Below are 14,104 nucleotides of genomic sequence, written 5' to 3'. Positions count from 1 at the left end.
GTCCAGTGCCATCTGTCGGACATTTTGTGAACTTTGGTTTTTTTCTGGTTCTAATAAAACCCCATGTCATTCCAAGCATTTGTGTCAATTTTTACCTTTCTGTCTACATTATTCCGTGGTTTATTAAGTTTTCAAATTTATACTGACTTTTTGATCACCCAGTATTTTAAGTTAAAGCGATTTAGACTTTTAAACTCTTTAAAATGAACAAAGAAATGAAGATGTAAGCTATTTAATGTTATAGAAACAATCAATGCATACGCGATTAGTCATCAAAAGTATTTTTGGGAAAATATTTAAAAACCGCATGCTCATAGTTTTTGTGGGTATTAAAACAATCGAATGACCTGCCTGTGGCCAAAAAGCGCAGAGTTACACCTAACTGCTTGTTAAGTGGTATTGCCTATCTCATTGTCGTATTTTGTTTTTCTGTTCTTACTCGGACTAACATTAGTAAATAATCCGTGTACGTTGTGGATGTATAAGAACACTGCAGCTGCTGAAACTGAAGGTGAGATCTAATGAATTAGAAGCAACCAATTGCTTTTATAGGCGTTTGTTTTTCCAAGATGACATTTCAAGATGCCTGGCAATCCATCTTCAGATATTTACATTTATTTGCGTGTCGTGAACATTTTTTATTCACTAACGGTGTTGCAGAATTTTTAAGACAGCTGTTGTAAAATATCGTAGTAAAAGAGCTGCATTAACGATGCGCAAATAAATGTAAACAGCTGAAGATAGAGTGACTAACTCGTAAAATGAAAGTGCTATAAAAAACGAGTGTCTGAGGCATCGTGCACGCCATAGTTTTGACTTCAAGCGAGGCGAGCGCTGCTGTCACGTCATGTAGCGAGACGGCCTACGAGTTTAAGTAAATGTATGAATTGGGTCTGCGGGCCACCAAAGACTACCCAAACCTACTATATAAGGGCGATAAGTGAAATTTTGTTGTTTGAGGTCCCACCTGGTGATGTATATTAAAATATTTCAGCATAACAACCCGCGAATGATACATGAAGTAGCTGCAGTGAGCCTCACGCGAACTGTACCTTCTGCAAGACCATCGCTCTTAAACTGGAGAAAAGTTGTACAATCATGAGGGAGCATGAAAAGCATCCTACTTCAACCGACCTCAGCACTGTTTGGCTAAAGTGCCGCCGATTGTATTCCTTCCTTTCTGCCGCGCTACAAGTAGCAAAATAGGCCAAATCCTGGGAAGACGAGGTATAAGACCTGTTTTCCGACCTCCAAAGAAGACAAAGGAGATGTTACGCACTGTTAAGAATAGTCTCGGCCCGAGTATCCCTGGGATCGATAACATCTGTTGTGACTGCGGAAGCGATTATATGCATGAGTCCATCCATACCATTTCCGTTGTGCAGAACATCAATGGTACATTTGGTATATTAAAAATCGAGGACTGGAGAAATCTTTAGTTGCTGAGCACACTCTCACAAACAAACACATACTGTTTGACGATACAATGTTTCTCCCAGATTCTTCCATAATGGGATTCCATAATTAAAGAGGCTTCTTTCTCCATCTCGACAGTGAACTGATTGTCTGGACGCATGCTGCTCATGTGTTCAAGGAAGCGCTAAAGGGCTTTTATGCCGTGTGGCCAGACCATAACGTGTCGCCAACATAATGATAGAATGGGGAAGAGCGTAGGGGAACCAAATTCTGTCCACATCCATCAAAATGTTCTATAAAGATGTTGGCCGATTCTGGAGACACATAGCCATTCGGTCCAACATTTCATAAAATTTGGCGCAGTACAATGAGTAGGTTGTCGTTACAAAATGTCGGAACAACTTCATGGTTTCAGGAGGAAAATGCCTTGCCAACAATTTCAATGTGTCCTCCGAAGGAACTTTTGTAAATAGTGAGACCACACCTGTGCTGACTAAAATACCGTTTACACCAATGCTAATCTGTTTAATTTTCTCAATGAACATCTGACAGTTTTTGAAGTGATCTTCGCAGTGGTCAACTATTGGATTCATTAACTTAGATATTTGGCTAGTCTGCAGATAGGAGAGCCAACAGCGCTAACATCAGTCTCATGGAATACTTCCACTGTGGACTTCCGGTGAGCCGTACAGCCTGGGAGGTCTAAGAGCTCATGCTCTAAGATTTTTCATGAACACCTCTGGTAGGCCAGAATTCTTCAGAAGCTCCACCGTTTTTCTGCTGCATAACAAAGTTGGGTCCTGTTTTAGGTATTTGTACGTGCTGTCCTCCAATAACAGTGCCACTTTGCTATGATATTCAGTAGTGTTAAGAAAAACCGTGGCATTTCCCTTGTCAGCCGGAAGTACCACGAGGTCTTCATTTCTCCGCGAACTACGGAGCCCATCTGTTTACACTGCTGAGCAGCCAGCGCACACTGATTTATGTGTTATCTTCCAGAGTTTTCGTCATTCAGTCCAGAAGAGAGCAATTTGAAATACTTTGTACGAAGAGCAAAACTTGCTCTGACAAGGACCACTTGGATTCCGAAATCAATCATCTGAAGTACGTGTTCCACAAGAACGGCTATAGTTCACATGATGTGAAGTCAGATTTCTCCAAGAAAAGGAAACATGAACGTGTTAAACAGTCGCATGAAGAGCCACACCAAAATAAGCAGAGTCCTGACAAGACGAGGTATAATACCTATTTCCCGATCTGCTAAGAAGGCAACAGAAATGCTACGCTCTGTTGAGGACTGTCTCAGCCTCAGAAGCAATTACATCGGTCAGTCCATCCGTACTGTTTCCGACCACTGTGCAGAACATCGAACGCATATCAAAAGTCGAGAAATGGAGAAATCCGCAGTTGCTGAGAACAGCCTCATAAACGCAAAATACGATTTGACAAAACAAAACTTTTGTCCCAGGTGCCTCCATGCTGGGATTCTGTAATTAAGGAGCCTGTAGAGATAAGTATGTGCGAGAAAAATTTCAACCATGACAGTGGATGGAGTCTTAGCAGTGCGTGGAAGCGAACTCTCGACGTCGAAATAAAGCAGAGGTATACGTCGCAACGTTCAAGCTAACAAGGGGGTGTTGGCAACACCTGTGCAGACGTTGACACCACCTGCGAAGCATTACGTTATTACCGACCAATCAGAAGCCGTACATGGGCCATATAAGGCCACCACAGCAGTAGTTTAGACAGTCAGTTGCTCCACACGAGGACGATGGGACTAATTGTCCAAAACTCGAAGTTTTGCCCTGAACTGACGTGGCAAGAAATCCGCGAATGTTTTATACAACAGTGCCATCGAGAAAGTTGTCGTTCTCATATGCCATTTCTTTCGAATGCGAACCAGAAATCACATTAAACGTATGCCATTTCTTTTCGAGAGCGTGCTGGTACACAAATAAAGTTGACCAGAATATGTTTTGTATCGCTCTCTCCGCGATAACTAGACACTAGTGTCAGTGCTGAAATGATGGTTAGCGGCGCTACGATTAATCCAGGGGAAGGATGCAGCTGTCTATTTTCTACTGCACATATTCTGATGTAATGTCATCACTTCCGCCTCTCTCTGATAGGGCTTAAAGCTACTGTGCAAGGGTAGAGCATGAGGGTTTTTGAAGGACAGTCGATGTTTCGGTGCAGTGGCCCAGTGATCAAGTGGCCGGACTGGAAATTTTTTGTCTCCGGTGCAGTTACCGCTACAAACATATTTTTTTTTTAATTTTATTTTCATTCCTCACAATATTAATTATAAAATTCAAATATTTCTTAAACAGTTCAGTTTATATATACTCCCCTCAGGGAGTTGATATAAAATTGTGTGGACGCTTTTATATTTTGAAGAAAGTGTTTTTATTCTGGAGTTTCCTCGGTCAACTAATGTAAACATTCGTGTGAAGGAGATTCCGGTGGTGGTAACCGAATTTTTCCATGCACGCAACTGAATCGTGGTGTTCCTCTACTGAATTTTTTTGCATTGCAAAATTGGCAGATGTTATCCATTTTCCCGGTAACGGCGTGTTTGTTATATTCTTTCGTCGGGTCGTAGTGAAATGCTTCATTTGTTAGATTGAACTGTTTACTTGTGCTCGTCTGCGCTTCTCGTAGGGTGATATTTTCATGGCTGGCTTGAATTTGCAGTCTTTTATTGTAAGACTGTGTCGCAACTCTTGATTTTTCAGTCCGTTCATTTCGTTCCGGTATCTCTGCTTCTCGCGGTGCTCATTGTCGTTCGTTGGGAATTTAAACGTGCTTCGCGCTCTTCGTCTGTTTCATTTTTTGTCTGTTATTTTTGGTTTCGCCTTTTTGCTGGCAAGATCTCCGCCTCTTTTACGTTGGAGCATTGTCTAAAACATAAATCAAATCAACTTTTTATAAACAAATACATTAGGTACACTTTACACACTATTTTCGATTTATGTTCAGTCACTGTATCACTGTGACTACTCAACACTTCAACACTTCACTGTTTTTATTCACTCGTAGCACTACGTTTTCGGTTGCTCCCTTCGTCAGTGATAAGAAACTACCGTTGGAACCCACGACGGGTCTTGCTTTATATACCCCTACCAACCACCAGTGGCAAAGTCCAGAATATGCTAGAAAGACTTCGAATGGACCAGAACGTTCCAGAACATTCTGGAATCTTCCCGAATGTTCCAGACTATTCCCGAATATTCCATAACATCGCAGGTCATCGTGGAACATGGAATGTTGTGGAATGCGTTCCAATACCCTCGAATACTCTGCAATGCTCTCGAATGTTCTCACTCTCGAATGTTCTGGAATGTTCTCGAATACTCCCGAATGTTCTAAAAATTTGTAGAGGGCAAAGCATGCCCTTCAGGTAAAAACGGGGAACTTTCTTCATAGATGAGGGACAGAGGGCTACTACGCCATATAACTCGTTTGATCGTACCGGGTCTCATTTTTAAACTTTAGCTGCACGCACTTTGTTCACTTACTTTTGTAATATATGCCAACGGTCTTGCCGCAGTGGTAACACCGGTTCCCGTCAGATCACTGAAGTTAAGCGCCGTCGTGCTGAGCTAGCACTTGGATGGGTGACCAGCCGGTCTGCCAAGCGGGGTACACTCAGCCCTTGTGAGGCAAACTGAGGAGCTACTTGATTGAGAAGTAACGGCTCCGGTCTGACATATACGGCCCGCAGAGCGGTGGTTCGGGAGGAGTTTAGTTTTTTATAAAATATATTTATTACTACCCTTGCAAATCAAAAGGCTATACGTGGTGGTAAAAAGAAATGAGTATATAAGAAAATTTGGTATGAAAGTGAATGAAAAGAGTTGGATATGCGGGTGTGATGTTAGCACTGCTCTTTTTTGCTTTCCATGTCTGTTGTTTGGGAGCAGTGTAGCATGGGGTACAGGGAGAGTGAACGATCTAGGACAAATTAGTGCACCAATAAAAAACATAGTAAACATCATAAATTTATAAACAACATACTTGATCTTAGTGCATTAGGTAAAGCTAATATCGCAACAATATTAAGTCGAGCCTATCATGACGACATAGTGAAACACAACGTGTTTATTTTTGTAATGCTGTAGCACACTGGTAATATTCTGCACGATCCGCCACTGGTGGCAGACGAGAGGTCACCGATCAGGATGATTCCTCAACGCATTTGGTATTTCGCAGAATTCATGCCGCGACTAATCACTACCGTGATCAGGGCGAAGTGGAATGATATACGTTTCTAGGTGGTTTTTGTTAATTCAAGGGCTCAGGAGTGCAGATACGTACATTACATTTGATAACAGGCAACAGAAAACCACCTCCACATGGATATTGTCTAGGTAAATAAACCACACGGATTACAAAAAACAAGTTACACTAGTCACTGCATGGTGAGACTGTTCCGCACGTAGAGTCGTACATTTTTAGAAGAGCGTACATGTTCCAGGTTTCCTGCATACAAACTTTGTTGTAGTACGGATAAGGTTCATTACGAAGTGCAGGGAAATGGCATGGCAACGGGAAACTTACTCCAAAGTTAAAGTATGTGGGATAGTACGGATTTTGTGGGCAAAATGTCTAAATTATACGCAGATTCACCGCGACATTCTGACGTTGTATCGACCAAATGCATTGCCACGTGCAGCTGTAGTGAAATGGTGCCAACAATTCGACGACGGCCGCATACATGAGGGTGGTGTTGACCAGGAAGGAAGGCCGTCGATGTCGAACACAGACGACAACGTACTGACAATTGGCAACCTAAAAGAATATCTGGGGGAAACAGATTTCTAACGATGAGGGCGTTCACAAGGCGGTTTGGATGGCTTCGTGACCAAGGCGCAGGTTTCTGACAATTGAATGACTGGCGAAACATTCTGACTTATTTTCAGAGACTCGGTGACTATGTTAATGAAACAGCGTCATGTAGGCCTACGTGTGTTACTCTGAAGTGTATCGGAGCATTCAATAAAGGTTACTTGGCCTGTCATAATAACGAGTAACTCACCTATGGAAGTTCCTTTGTGTGCTTGTCGCGTTGTTCTCACACACAATAATAATAATTATATCACGTCACTTAATGGACTGGTGCAAGTCTTTCAACTGGACGCCATTTCGCGACTTAGCGTGTCCCTAAATTACCCAACCGGGGAGTATAAATGTCGACAAGATACACAGTTTTTGAAGACAACCAATCCTTGTTACCTACACGAAAATTGCCTTTTGCTCGAAACTTGGCATGAGCTACATTTAGTTCCATCTTCATGTGAAGATGCTGCAGTCTCATTTCCTATCCACTTCTGTGCAGTTTGAATTTTTCATGGCCTGCGACACCTCCAGTGACGTATATCCGTATCAAGATTCTGGGGAATAATAAATCCGTACTAACTGGAAGTTTCACCTCTGCTGTCTGTCTGTCATGCAGATCCATTGTATTCATAGATTCAGAAAGGAAACAAACTCTTAGTGATGATGTTTAAGCCTGTATCAGTTGATATTTGCGCTTCAAAAATATGAATTTTTCGACTTGACGTAAAGGTACGAGACAGAGTTCAGCGTCAAAAATTCGGTCTTACAGCCGGGCATAAAACTGCAACAATTCCGACTGCTTATGTTTCGTTATCACACTATCAGGCACTGTAGCACAACAAACCGAGACAAAAAATGACGTCTCTTGAATAGGTCTTTAATGCGCTGTAGCATCTAAACTACATAATCGCGGAATGAGCAAGTATAAATACGATATCCAGCAAATACGCCATGATAGTTCCGGGAACTGTGAAATCGAGATTGCGCCGTACGATGTGCTGTTGTAAGGCAATATGAACGCAGGAAACGTGATCTAGTTAGCCAATTACAGGGAGCATAGCAGACGTTATTTATTCAGCCAACGACAACGTGACTGTTTCTTTGCACGCGCACACAAATTATAATACATACAGTAAAGAAATTAGAAATACGTAGAGCTATCGCTTCATATATAATTTTGGTTCTGCTTTTTTTTCTCGTCAGAGATATCGATAGCCTGGGATGTAAGAAGACACCTTAAACTGATACGAAGGAAGCAATTCGTAAATTCTACGAGGGTTTAGTGATCAAGGGTTAAATTGCTGTGAGTGAAGGAGTGACTTTTATATTCTTTATTGTTACAGATACCTGGTTGTTATTCTACGAATAGGTCGTAATTTCCGGGAGTGTGGTTAAGCTATTTTAGGCTGTATTTTCCGAATATCTCGCGATTTCCTACGGTTTTGTTAGGCTGGGACATAAGAGCACAGCTTGTATTGACAGAAAAAATCTGATTGTGGCAACAGACTGACTGCAGCGTACCCAGAGGTCTAAATTAGGTTGGAACGCAACAGTTTGGTTGGGAATTGGCGAAGCCAACGAATGTGCAAGCAAAATATCTAGTTGTAGTGACAGATTGATCTGTAGCGTAGCCAGAGTTGTGGGTTCGATTGGAATGAAACAGTTTGGTTGTGAGTTCGCCAATCGAAATTTGGGAAAAGAAAACAAAACAAAGGCTGTGAAATCGCAGGAAATTGTGTGTTCGGTGGAATTCAGCGAGGGTCGAGAAAATGCTTCCTTGAGCCCGTTCACAATAATAAAAGAAAACATGGTCCCTGGGTCGACGATCGTTAGTGACAGCTTCAGTTTACACAACATCTTCAAAGTGAACCATAGTCTGAACGTCGTAGTAATGAAAGATAGTTCCATTTACACACAGAACGTGGAAAAAATGTGGCGGGACGTCAGAGGTGCCATCCCACACGATATGGGAGAAAGACCAAACATTTCGCGAGTTACCTAGTTCAGTATATGTTTCGTCGAGTACAAAGCCAGAAATAAATATTACATGACCTTTTTGTTGAAGCAGATGCACTGGACCAGCCCGACGGAATTGTAATGCAATAATTCTTTCGAAGGATATTACAAGCACGATTAGCGACTGAATTTCCGTGCCTTTCGTGGAAACCGGCGCCTTCATTTTCCTCAACATTACAGGTGCGTTACAGTATTGCTTTGTTCGCTACTGTACATTACATTGTAATATCTACTGTATTCATGTTTCATTCTTCGAATTTTTGTCGTCGTTTGTGTGTTCGTGAATTGAAAATGTGATGATACGATTGGCTGATTACATAATGTCTAGTGGTCTCTCATTCGGTGTTCTGATTGGCTGGGAAGATCACATATCCTGTGCCCAGGTTCTGTAACAAAATACATCGTACAGCGCAATCTGATTTCACATTTTCCAAAGCTATCGTGCCGTATTTGAAAAATTTCTTACTTGTACTTGCTTATTCCGCAAGTCTGCAGTTTCAGTGCTACAACGCATTTAAGATCTATCCAAGAGACGTCCTTTTTTCCCCAGTTTGTTATGCTACAGTACCTGAAAGTGCGATGCTGATATATAAGAACTTTGCCCACTTTTTTGTGGGTCAATAAAAAAGCAAACAAAAAATATAAGAAACAACGTTTCGCCACTGACATGTGTAAAAAGAAAACCGTAGTTCTTCCGATAGTTGCCTGCGAAATAACAATGTCCTGCGTACGCTGACGTTGACTAAACTAATTGTTAGAATAAGAATCATAGAACAGAATTATTTATCAGACTGCTACGAGATATGATCGGTAAAAAGCAGTATGAATTACAAAGGAACGTACCGACAAACCTAACAATTAGTATTTTGTAGCACCATTTTTTTGCATTATTGCTTGTAAGAGTCATTTACTCTTGGTGACACGATTTAGGAACACTGAAACAATTGAATAATAAATAATATTGAAGAGGAGTAAGAAAAAATATTGTATATATGGGAATATATCTAAATCGTGATGAAACCAGTGCTTAGTGTGTACAAACATGTAACGTATTTACGAATGAGTGTCGCATCAGTAGGCTGTGTTTGCTAGAGACATACAGTAGGCTACCTTACAAAATAATGATTTTCTCGATTGTACTGTTCGGAACACTAACCTTGCTTCACCTCGCGGAAGGTATTTCCCATCCATGACCGTCCACTTTTCGATGAACAGGACGGTGACGATTTGCGAGCGGTATTAAAATCGAGATCCAGCTTTATTTCTTCCAAATCTGAGTCACTCATCACTGAATGCGAATATTTATTTCTGTCATTCAAAATGCTACATCTCGCTTTTGCTCATCTTCTTTTGTATTAGTTGAGTTGCGAAACACATCAGAAAGCATAGTGGTTTATGCTTTAAAAATTTCATTGACTGCGCTGTCAATCAAAGTTAGTATTTATTCCAAGGAAGATATAACAGTTTTCGTACAGATCAAGGTATCATTATGAATGATACGAAGTTATATTAAATGAGTCTTGATAAGATTTTATTATTTTAGTGTTTTTTAGAAAGATTTTAGAATGGCATCATATCGTTCTTACTCTGAATTATTCTTCTCCAGTGTCGTGAAACATATATTACAAAACTGTTGTTTCTGTAATCTTACGCATACGACTATAGACAGGGGCGATTCTATAAGTTAGTCAATGGTGGGCTAATGGGGGGGGGGGGGGCGGGGGAGGGGGTTTAGGGGAATGGAATATCGCTTAACAAAGGAGAATTGGGGTCCTCCACCGAGAAACTGGTAAAATTTGGTGTTGCTTAAAATAGTTTTTTGTAACTGTTTGAGTTATTTGCCGCTCTTATTCTTTTGTTAAAATGTGCTTGAAATACACTGCAACCTATATTGCTACATAATTATAAAAAAATGATTGGATCCGTTGGAGTAATATATTCGCTGATTTCTGAAGTTGTTTTATCCGGTGTAATATGATACTCAATTTTATTTTTTTGGGGGGGGGGGGGGGGGGGCTATAGAACCCATAGCCCCTGACTATAGAGTAAGAATGAGCATTCACAAGTGAGATGCGCAGAAAGAAATTTTTGTTGCCAACACACTTTATTTCCAAAAATCACGTGACTAGGGTGCAGATTTTTGAATGTTATTACATCAGTGACACAGACAGACATAATTCAAAATTACCTTGGAATTTGTACACGCGTTTCGTAGGCATCTAAACAATCTAAATTCCATATTTGGAATAACTTGGCTTCAACTTTGAAGAGATAGATGCGAGAGCATTTTGCTTGTTTGTGACAAGTATCACAGCTCAGGCGCTGTACCTTTTTTTTACAGGGATAGAAGGGGTAGCCGATACTAATTTTACGTTTTGCACTACATTAGATCGTATTATCGGGTCTCTGTTATCAAAAATTAGCTGCGGCGCGGCTGCGAAATAGCTGTCTAGTACGTAAAAGTGAAAGTAATCCGAGAAAACTTGGAATCTGGAGCTGTGAGATTCAGAAAATTAGTGGCTTATCACGCAATGAGACGTTTTTACTGATGAAACTCTGCTGTTTATCCTTGGTTGTGCATACAAGATCCTATCCAACTGGATCATACACAGTATTAACCCTCGACAGAATCATTAATTGGTGAATACCAGGGAGATTTTCGGCCAGGGTGGTCAACAGCAGATCACATCCCCTTTCTCCATCATGACGATGAAAAACTGAGAGAACATGGTAAATAAGAGCACATTTTGTTTGTTGTTTTCAAAAAGGTTTACGACTGCATGCACCGCAAGAGCCTGTTCAGTTATTTAAAGTGCACGGAATGCTATAGAAAATCGCCTACCTGTTAAAAATCAGTCTGAGTGAAACACGCGGTAAAGTGAAGATGGAAAATCGAGTAACAGATGACTTCGAAATTGTGACGTGTCTCAGACAAGGTGTTGGTTTATGTCCTATACTGTTCAGTTTTGCCCTAGAGAAGATCATATGTGAGACTTTTAAAGAGAACTTCGAAGGGTTAAAGAGAACTTCGAAGGGATCCATGTCGAAGAGAAGAATCTGGCATATCTAGTCTACCCAGATGATATTGCCTATTCAGAAGCTTCGAAGAGGAACTGAAACAAATGACCAAGGCATTGGAGGTTGCAGCCAGTAAATTCAGGCTAGTCATATACGAAGACAAGAAGGATTGCCTCGATATGACTCGTCGACAAGGTCAAGATACTGGACGACTACACTCACTGCAGGTGGGGGACCGATCCTACAAGAGTGTCTGCGAATTTAAATGCCTGGAGCACTTTTCACGGAGAACGCGTTACGCGAAATACAGATGAACGCCAGGGTCCAGGCAGAAAACCGACCATTCTACAGCCTAACACAACGTGTCTCTCGAGACGGTTCGAAATAAGCTTATATAAAACTCTGATGCAACCCCTGGTACACATAACTTGAAGCAGCCTAAAATGAAACAGTCATAAACTTCTTGCATTTGAGAGAAAAGTGCTGCGAAAGATCTTTGGTCCAGTGTTGGACTCAAACAAGGGTGAATGGAGGATGAGACAACCATGAGCTACATGAACTGTAACGAGATGCCAATATGGCAGGAGTCATCAGAAGCAAGAGACTACAGTGGGCTGGACATGTGGCTCAGATGGAAGACGACAGGTAGCCACAGAAGCTCGCGGATTTCATGCCCACACGGTGTAGACAGGAGGAAGAGGTGGAAGTATGGCCTCCAGAAGACCTGCAACAGTCAGCGATAGATGTGGATGGATGGAAGATGGCATTGGGCCTGATCGTGTAAAAAAGATGCCCACGCAAAAGTGGGGAAGGGGACTGCGAATGGGGTGGCGGGTGTGGAGGCGGTGGTGGGTGGAGGACGGGCACAGCCAGTGGGGCAGCTGCCCTTACTGAAAACTTATTTAGTTTACGCATGTGAAAAAAAGGGCATGTATCTGTAGGGTTCAGATTTTTATGACTTAAAATACCTGGAAAATATCACTAAAATGCTCTGAAAACATCGATAAACAGGCATAAAAACGATATAAAACATATTTAAAGTGAGTTATAAAATGAAATAGAATAATGAAAAACTTTACGAGGAGTTGGATCTAAAATGTTGAATTTCGTTAGTTGATGAAAAGTGCAAATGTGATAAATATTACCCAAATGAAATTTTTAATGCCGGGAAAACAATTAATTGAGAGAGTAAGGATTACGAAGGGACCAACAGGTTCAATACAGCCGTCTCTTATTACTTGTGAAGTGACAGTCGATTGCACATTTATAATATGTGGTAGCGACACAGTCCTTGACTGCGGTATCGACGTGGACCAGTGGATAGCGCTCCTATTGTTCGTATTTTTATGAATATTCGGCAGATTTTAGGTCTGTTTACAGCATTTCGCAATACATTTATCAACTTACCTGCTCTTTGGCCCGAACAAACTTACACAGATATATTGAGTAGTGAGCATGCGGATGCGCAGAAGAGTGTTTTTGTTCTCAACAAACTCCTTCATTGTTGACCGGACTGTGTCGTGACGCAGGCTTGCACGTAAAGCGCTTTTTGCAGGTTTAGGATGTCATCACACCGCTGACATGGACAGATATCGTTCATGAGTGCCGTGGATTGCATGCACAGGCTGGGGCAAATAAGAAACACAGCATAGGAAAGGAAATACGGTACTAGTATGACTGTAGCAAATGTTGAAAGATACCACCATTCATCTCTTGACACTTTTAGGCCCTTGTCAGCTAGCTGCTGAAGGCGGATCGAAGGTGGATTGCTGGAATTTCTGTAGTCTCATTCGAAAATATCCTGCTGCACTTTGCAACAAGTGTCATAGCTCACATGTCACTTTTCAAAATCTTTTTACAGCAAAAGAAGGTTTTGTACTGAGCTTGACGCCTTGTCTCTGTTCTAATAAGCTATGCAGCAACGGTGTTGCGAAACAGCATAATATTCGACAACGCCAGTGAAAGTGTACCAATGAACATCGAAATGGGCTACAAAAGCCAGCAAGTTTGCGATTTATACCGAATGCTTGTCCATTATTTTATCGATTTTTCTTTATTAATTTTATCGTTTTTATCGGCAAACTTCTTTTTGTGAATCATTACTCCTCTGACAGGATTGAAACGGCCAGCCAGTAATTCCTCTTCTGTGCCAACAATCTCTTCATCTCAGTGTAGCACTTGCAACCTACGTTCTCAATTATTTGTTGGATGTATTTCACTCTCTGTCTTCCCTTGCAGGTTTCCCCTCTGCAGCTCCCTCTAGTACAGTAGAACTTATTCCCTTGTACGGTATCTTAACACACAACATATCATCCTGTCCCTTCTTCTTGTCTTTGTTTTCAAGATATAGTCTTTATTACCCCACCGATTTTACGGAGAACCTTCTCACTTCCCATGTTATCAGTCCATCTGACTTTCTATATCATTCCCTAGCACTGCATCTCAATCGCTTCGATTTTCTTCTTTTCCAGTTTCCCCAGAGTCCATCATTTACTACCAGTGCTGTGCTCCATACGTACATTCTCAGAAATTTCTGCCCCAAATTAAGGCAAATATTTGATACCAGTAGATTTCTTATGGACAAGAATGCCCTTTTTGCGTATGATAGCCTGCTTTTTTTACCTTCCCTTGCTTCATCTATCATACATTGTTTTGCTTCTAAGGTAGCAGAATTCCTTTCAGTTCATCTACTTCGTGTTCCCTAATTTTAATGTTGTTGCTGATCTCATTTCTGTTATTACTAGTTACTTAATCTTGCTTTCAGCAGTCTATTTATTCTAAGCAACAGGTCCTGTGATTCTCCGTCGCTTTCATT

Source organism: Schistocerca americana, chromosome 7 (genome assembly GCF_021461395.2).
Source record: "Schistocerca americana isolate TAMUIC-IGC-003095 chromosome 7, iqSchAmer2.1, whole genome shotgun sequence".
Taxonomy (NCBI): Eukaryota; Metazoa; Arthropoda; class Insecta; order Orthoptera; family Acrididae; genus Schistocerca; species Schistocerca americana.
Note: the sequence above shows the minus strand (reverse complement) of the source record.